Raw genomic sequence first — 8,191 nt, 5'->3', positions numbered from 1 at the left:
ACACACTCCTGCCCCTCAAACATGCAAAATAATATGCCACTTGTTCCTCTTTGGCTGAATACAAATCCTTGCCTTCTTCGTCAACAGATTTTAAAAGTCACTGCCTCGTGACAAGAGAGGGATCCAAAGGGTAGTCAAGCGAATGCCCCAGAGTTTAAAATGTGGCCGTGCCAATTTCAGTGCTGATTTATTGAAACTCCGACTGAAGCATTTAGGTTTTGCTTCTGCCAAATGATGTGGTTGGAATGCCCAGTTATTTTCCCATGTGAATAACAGGAACACAGAAAATAGATCTGGAAGACTTCACAGAATTAACTTCCCCTCTCCCACACACCCCTTCTCCCCCTCCCCTCCCCAAGTGCATATGAAGCAAACACTCCAGCTCCCTGCTTCTTTTAAAATGTTTAATCTGTGGCTGCATAATACAAATACAGCACACCAATGTTTTCAAAGGGACTGCACTGCGCAAGATGTAGTTTCTAGGCCCTTTCCTCCAAATCTGTTCTTTCCTGCCCACTTTTTCTTGAGCTGCTGCCTAAAACTGTAAATGCCTCAAAACAAACTTCTCGCTTTGGACTCTTACTTATGTGCGCTACCAAGTGGGTGGGTATTTTTATTTTTCTTCTAAAATGAAAGAGCCAATTTATACTCTTTTATGGAATTTTTTTTTTTACATTAGTAACAGCAATGGAAATATTTTCTAAAATAAAGGCTCCTTTGTTTATATAAGTCTTTTGTGTTGCAATGAACAATATCACTTGTTGTGCTTGGGGAGTGTCCCAAGAGCTCTTTTATACATAACAATAATTCACGTATTTTTCTAACCCTTTCCTACCGGATTGGAGACTATTGTTCACTGAATATTTGTGAACAGGACTGTGTGTTTTAATTATGGATTGGTTTTATGGTTGTAAACCACATGGAAGCCACTTTGGCACATAAGTGGCAACTAAATAAATAAACGGAGTTGTGTCAAGTGAGGAAGTGTCCATTTCTTTAGGCTTTTCTATACCTTGCTTTTTAAAGTTGCTTATTTATTGGGAGCTTAAAAAGACCTGCATACCAATCTGTAAAGAAACATTTTTTCAGCCTTAGAAAGTCGCCAAGGAAAGAGAGAGAGTCAAGTTTTTGCAATTGGCCAATGAGCAGCAGCCTTGGGAGCTATAAGGAAGCTGACGCCACTTTATGTCTAGTGTGTCTGCCCCACTCCATCGTACGTGCATCTTCTCCGAGGGAAACAGACCCTGTAAAAGTCTGACCTTGGAATGTCCTACTTCTCTGAGAAGTGGGGATCATGGAGCTTTGTGTTAGCAATGGTATTCTGTTTCCTTTGACGGAAAAGTGCTAAAAACTATCATCTGCAAAGGCTCAGAGTCTTAACTGGCAACTGATTTCACAGAATCAAAAAAACAGGTGTTTTGGTGGCCTGTTGTTATTATAATAATAATTTTATTATTTCTACCCCACCCATCTGGTTGTGCCTCCCCAGCCACTCTGGGCGGCTTCCAGCACATAGAAAATCATAAAATGTTAGACATAAAAAAATTCCTGACACAGGGTTGCCTTCAGATGTCTTCTAAAAGCTAGATAGTTTTTTATTTCCTTGACATCTGATGGGAGGGCATTCCACAGGGCGGGCACCACCACTGAGAAGGCCCTCTGCCTGGTTCCCTGTAACCTCACTTCTCACAGTGAAGGAACTGCCAGAAGGCCCTCGGCGCTGGACGTCAGTGTCTGGGCAGAACAATGGGGGTGAAGACGCTCCTTCAGGTATACTGGGTATACAAGAGCCAACTGCATGTTTGACTATCTTTTCTAATGAATTGACCAGGATCAAATTTAATTGATGTGACCGGAGTTTGCTATTTTATATGCAATCAAGAGAAATTCAGGCTACATATACACATTAGGAATTAAGTTTTGCTTAAATCAAGGAGATGTTAACAATTACTGGCAAACAAGGAGATTTATACAGCTCTCGGGAAAGTAACCAAGTGTCCAGGCCAGTTGATCACTGACCTGATATATCTATGCACATACTATAAAACACATTCAAAGCACATTTTCCCCCTCAAAGAATTATGGGCACTGTAGTTTAACCCTACACAGAATTCCAGTTCTCAGTACCCCTTAACAAACTGCAGTGCCCAGAGCTCTTTGAGGGGAAATATGTTCTTTAAAGGTACAGTGTGTACATAGAGTACAGTTTAATTCTATGCTTCGGTATTTTGCTATTCCTTTTTATTACTCTTTCCCAGTCTCTGAACTGAAATCATGACAATAATAATGATCACAATAATAACCCTATGAAAATTCATTTTAAAAGATTAACAAAGATTTTACAAACACAGTGAAAAAAATCTTCTCTTTTTACTGGCAAACGTATCAGGAACACATAAAAGCACACACACACACACACACACACACACACACACACACACACACACCCTACCTTCTACAATCATAAATGGAAACAATCAGATGGTGACTGCCTCAGTAAAACAAAACAAAACAAAACTAATGGAATTAGACCAATCCCGTGGTGACCTTCTTAGTTTCTTGATGCGAAAAAGATAATCATGAGGATACACGAAATACCACTGCACAGAACCTTTCAAAATGTATGCCTTTCCTCAGGCTAATGATTTCTTAGTTGGTGTCTTTCTTAACAAGTAGGCTTAATTCTGGATATAATTTCAAGCAAGCTATTCCTTGTGCCAGCCTCACTTTTGAAATCCTGGAGAGTAGGAAACACCAGCTCAGAAGCTATGCCACTTGTACTGATATGCTGCTGAAATATAAGAAATTGATTATGGCCTGCCCTAGGTTCTTATGGCCAAGGTGTGGATCCTATCCACATGCATGAGGACCTGTTCTCTGATATGACCACACATAGTGAGACCTGGTAGCTTTGAGCTGGGCTGATGGCACCTGGGTACTTAGGGGGTGACTGTGAAATTTCACTAGGAAATGGAAAGCAGGAACATATGAAGCTGCCTTATACTGAGTCGTACCATTGGTTCTATACTGGGGGGGGGCACTGTGGCACCCAGGGGCGCCAACTTGAATAAAATATTGTGGGGGCCCAGGTAAGCCCTTCCCTCACATAATTGATTACATGACACAGTGCACACACACGATTTGAATGGGAATGCCCATCAACTTTGAGGGCACCCAGCCCCCTCAGATATTTTATTGTGGGGGCCGAAGCCTCCACAGCCCCTAGGAGTTGGCTCCTATGGTGGCACCTGTGGGTGCCGGTGTGCCCAACAGTACCTCCTTTGGTGCCAGCAAAAGGTCTTGGTAAATATCCTCTTAAAAATCCACAATATATGAGAAACTGTTTGCTCTACCTGCTCAGTAGCAGCTCAGGTCACAACCCCACCACACATTTAAAGCATATTTATGCCCCATTATCAGGAATGGCTTCCCTCAAAGAGTTCTTAGAACTGTAGTTTGCTTCTCACAAAGCTACAGTTCCCTTGACACACACTATAGGATTCTTTGGGGCAAGCCATGTGCTTTAGATGGAGTGGGATGTGACCTCAGATACATTGAACACCTCCCTTAAACATGGCCATATTTCATTGGATGCAAGGATTAGATGCCTAGCTTCCCATCTGTTCTGAATAGATTATTTCATATAAAACCCTTAAATTTGCTTATAGGTAGATTATTCTGGATTTCCCCACAGTCAATAAAAGTGTTACAATATGTGTGTGGTTTGTTTTCCTTCCCTAAAGTTTTGCATTATTCTTCAGCAGCTAGGAGAAGTGTGAAACACAACACAGAGATGCTATTAGATACTGCAGGGAAGGCTAGTCCTTTGGGGCAAATGAGGTGCTGCCCCACCAACTTGAGTCTGTCCTCAGCCAGTTCCCAGTTTCCTTTATTCTTACCAGTCCAGGGAATGGCTCTGTCAGTCAGCTTCATCCACCTTAAGTCTCACAGGGTTGCCTTTGTAGAACCCATCAGGGAAGAGGATGAAGGAAAAATTAGAATGAGCTGACTCCTGCCTGCCATTGGCTCAGTCTCCACCTACAGCTGGTTTGCCTGCCTTCCAAACCACCAGTCCCAATGGGCACCAGTCACTACTGGTTACAAGATCCCTGACTAGGGCATGGTATTCTGGTGGATTTTTTCCTTTGATTTGCAGTTCCCCATTCCGCATCACCCACTCTAGGAAACCCCCTGGATACATAAGGGGCTTCACATGGCGTATGCAGACATGTAGGCTCTTCTTAAGAAGTACCTTTGGGAGCGTGAAACAAGTGGAGCTGATCCTTGGATCCTGGCCCATAAGTATTGCATGAAGACAAGGGGCTTTTGTATGGTGCCAAGTGGATATAAATATGATGAGCCATGTTAAAAAATCTCCGAGTTAAAACATACAGATAGTATACTAGTAATGACAATAATCTTACTGCTTTCTACTACGTTCAGTACATACAAACCTTTACTAAAAAGCAGCAGACACTGCATTCCACAAAACACTTAAAATTTGTAAAATTATAACCCTGTCCTTATTTGTTTCTCCTGCAGTGGAGCATATATTTAAATTTCTATACTCAAGAGTAAGCCGCTGTATTTCGCAAACGCCGAGAAAACCAAGTCAGATGGTAAGCAGCACTTCTCCTGCATGTGCTCTCAGATAGGCAGGAGGAAAACATGTGCTGTCACAATCTGATGCCATATATATGTCCTCCTGAGCTAGACTCAGGGTGGGGGGAGTCAGGGACTAGTCAATGCCAGTCTCAAAGAAGAGGCAAGTTTTGTAAGACCTCTGATTTTTATCCTAGTTTGGATCTAAATCATCAGCTTCCCCCGAGGCCTCAAGCTTGTGGCTTCAGATATGTGCTGCGACTTTCCTTTCCATCCTGCAGTGTTTGTGTAGGGGCTGGTGTGCACTAACTGTCATAGAGGCACCTGCCAACCTGACTGATACTTTTCATGTACAGATAATGTGGGAGTGTCAGCTGCTGTGCACAACATTGTGTTTAGTGAATGGGTGACAAGATTTCCAAGAACACAGTGTGGGAGTGTCTGCCACTGTTGCTAAGCTCTGTTTTCCACCAGCATTATTTTACTTTCTGCTTGGAATGTGTAAGACTGTGGCTACATTATGCTGGCCTAGCCATGGGATAGCATGGCTGCCCGAGTTGTAATCTGTGAGTCCAGCACAATACTTCCGCTGGCAGAAAGTATTAGGACAGAATATCCTTCCATAAATGACTAAATGTCAGCAACTTTATTGTGACAAGTGAAACTATGGTGTACACCACAGATTTTCCTATGTTATGCAAAGGACTATAATTTCAGTAGGCACTGATACAGAAAATTCTTTCAGAGTTCCTTGCAGATTGTTCTTAACAAGAATATTTTGCTCTAACTTTTTATTGCACATATTTCCTCATTGACCCAAATGGCTCAGTTGTGAAATGCATTTCCCTGGAAATGGCAGAAAATAATCAAACCGACAAACTTCTCTTTAGGCTAGGAAATAAAAGGTCATTGGTATCCCCTCCTGCACCATCACCAGCTTTCTTTTATCTCTCTATACCCTATGAGACTTCACTGAGCACCATGAACCTGAGGCCCGTGGCTCATGCCAAAGAAATATCAGTGTTTGCAGGACTGTACATGTAAGTCCTAAGTGCTGTACCCAATGGCACTGCTCAGTATGGCAGTAGAATAGAAAGGGAATCCGTTTTCAGCTAATTCCGCTCTTCAGCCCCACTCCTAAATCTGCACTGGAGGGTCCCCCAACCCTCGGATCAGATTTAGGGTGGTTACAGAGAGTTGGGGAATCAGTAATGGCTTCCCGCTCTAATTTTGCTGACAGAAGCTTATGGGAAAGTAAAACGCACTTGTTCATTCCAGTTCATTGCTGGGAATACATACATAAAAGATCAAACTTTCAAGTTCATCTAGTGGAACTTCAAGTTGAAAATTAGAATACATATAGCACACTCAAAAAATAAACATAAGCAGGCCTTTTAGAAACCCATAAAAAGTTATTCTACCTATTTGAAAAGTAGAATATACATTTTCATATCCAATAACAATGGGCAATCCACATAAAACGAACCGAGGATGGCTGTTCCTGGTGCAGTTTGGGGACAGCCCCTGCCATCCTCATTGTACAGGTCAGACACTTCATTCCCAGTACTTGGCTCAGAGAAAATGTGAGTATGGAACAAAGGTGATGTTAAGCTATTTTTGCCTTTTCTGTCCCAATCCCAGTCTGCTTCAAATTCTGCTGGGTTTGGTAACAGGCCCTCAGGGACAGTTATGCCAGCCAAGAATAGCTGGCTGGATTGTGCTCTGGTTGAAGTTCAGTCTTCTTTGGGTTGTTGTTGTTTCCAGTAAAAGCTTGCCTGGCTGAGGGCATATGGGAGCTGCAGTGTGGAACTCATCTCCATATCTTCTCTCTCATCATCCATTCTTCCCAGGAGAGCTTCTGCTACCATTTTATGCAGGACTAAAGCCTTGATCGCCACTGTTTTTGATATCTCGAATGTGTGTGGTTTGGATATTTTAGTTTGTTATAATGGAACGGCAACAGCCTTCCCGTCCCCCTAAGAAATGGTTTCCTGGCACATGCTGAGGTCCTCTTCTTTCTTCCACTCATTGACATCACCCTCCATTTTTCATCTTGGTTTTGACATGACCTAGTTCCTTCTAGTCTCTTTGTTCTCCTAATTCCAAACCCATTTTCCCAAGGATTGTGTGACTTTGGGTGTGTTCGGGTGGCCAATAGAGAGTAGAGCATTGGCGGCTTCTTCTGGGCGGTGATGGGGAAGGTGTGGCACTCAGGAATGTTGTTGCATTTCCTCCTTTCATCCATGACCATCGCCCACGCTGGCTGGGGCTGATAGGGGTTGGTGTCCAGCAACATCAGGAGGACTACAGGTTCCCCATGCTGTCCTAAGCAACTGAGATTCAAGATGGAGCAATCTGCAGTGGACAAACAACAATTGTTTGCTTTTCTCCACAGCAACCTCACTGGTTCTCTAGCTGCTTTTCCTCTTGTGGGATTCCAGATGCATATTTATCATTCAGTTGCTTATCTGGAACCTCAGCGGAGGGAAAGTGACTTGGGTGGGAGTTTCAGCCAAAAAGTGATGGGAAAGGGTAATCCTGGGGTCACCTGTGTGGCACCTATAGTCTATGGTTACCAGATTTTTTTAATGAATCCTTCCCCCCCCCCCTTTTTTTTTTGAAGCTGAGTAGCAACAGGGAGTCAGTAGTGGGGATGGTGAGGCAAAAGACCCTGGGCCCAAGCACACATGCATATTGTATAAAGGTGTAAAGACCTTCTTTCGCACCTTGTGAAACATAAATGCAGAGTGTTTTTTTTAAAAAAACTGGGCAATGGCTGCCTGTCAGTGGCTCCTGAGCCTCCCTTGATCTGTCAAAACAAAGGGGGAAGGGGGCAGGAGATTGGGGGAGGCTTGGGAATCATGGGCGGGCAGCGCGCTGTTGCCCAGTTTTTTAAAAAACTGAGCATTTATGTTTCACAGGGTGCTAAAGAAGGCCTTTGCATCTTGCCCAGCAGAGAAACAGCGCGCCTTGCACCCCTCCTGGGCAACAGCCGCCCGCCCGCCCGCAACTCCTGAGCCTCCCCCATCAGTCAAAACAAAGGGGGAAGGGAGAAGGAGATCTGTACCGCCGGACGTCCCCGGTTCCCCTTAAGCAGTGGCGGCAGCGGCAGTGGCAGTCAACAGCCTGGAGCCAGCCAGAGCCAACTGCACTACCAGGGTGGCTCCGGGCTGATGAGTCTGCTGCTGCCACGTTTCCCAGGGACAGATTTGCAAATCCGGGGACTGTCCCCAGGAATGTCTGGTAACCTTACTATAGTCACTGTGGCACCCTCAGGGACTTCCCCTGGCACCTGTAAAACCTTGTAGCATTCCCACCCTCTTCCCTCTTTCGCAGAAGGTGGCAATGCTGGTGACCTTTCCTCCCCTTGAAAACTACATAAAGCTGAAGGAGGAAGTTGGAAGGGTGACGGTATCACCCACTTCCTTTTAGCTGTATGTGCTTTTCAGGGCTCAGATCGATATCCAAGCTGCCAATCTAAGCTTTGAAAAGTACATGAACATAGTGTGTGTGAACTTTCTCTTTGGCCATCTAATGGGAGGGGAAGAATCCAGGGGAAGGGAAGGGAAGCAGCTCAAGGGGTTGGTGC

General features: G+C 44.1%; 1 long non-coding RNA gene across 1 annotated transcript in view; it reads right to left on the bottom strand.

Moving 5' to 3' along the window:
* Positions 1 to 5,220: 5,220 nt before the first annotated feature.
* The window catches only part of LOC144327509 (uncharacterized), a 22,093-nt gene continuing 19,122 nt past the window's right edge, over positions 5,221 to 8,191 (bottom strand). The window contains exon 2 of the long non-coding RNA XR_013392584.1: positions 5,221 to 6,957. This is a non-coding gene — a long non-coding RNA (uncharacterized LOC144327509). The remainder of the gene's footprint in view (positions 6,958 to 8,191) is intronic.

This window comes from Podarcis muralis, chromosome 4, assembly GCF_964188315.1.
Source record: "Podarcis muralis chromosome 4, rPodMur119.hap1.1, whole genome shotgun sequence".
Taxonomy (NCBI): Eukaryota; Metazoa; Chordata; class Lepidosauria; order Squamata; family Lacertidae; genus Podarcis; species Podarcis muralis.
The sequence above is the reverse complement of the archived record's forward strand: the minus strand, read 5'-3'. Positions and strand labels throughout refer to the sequence as shown.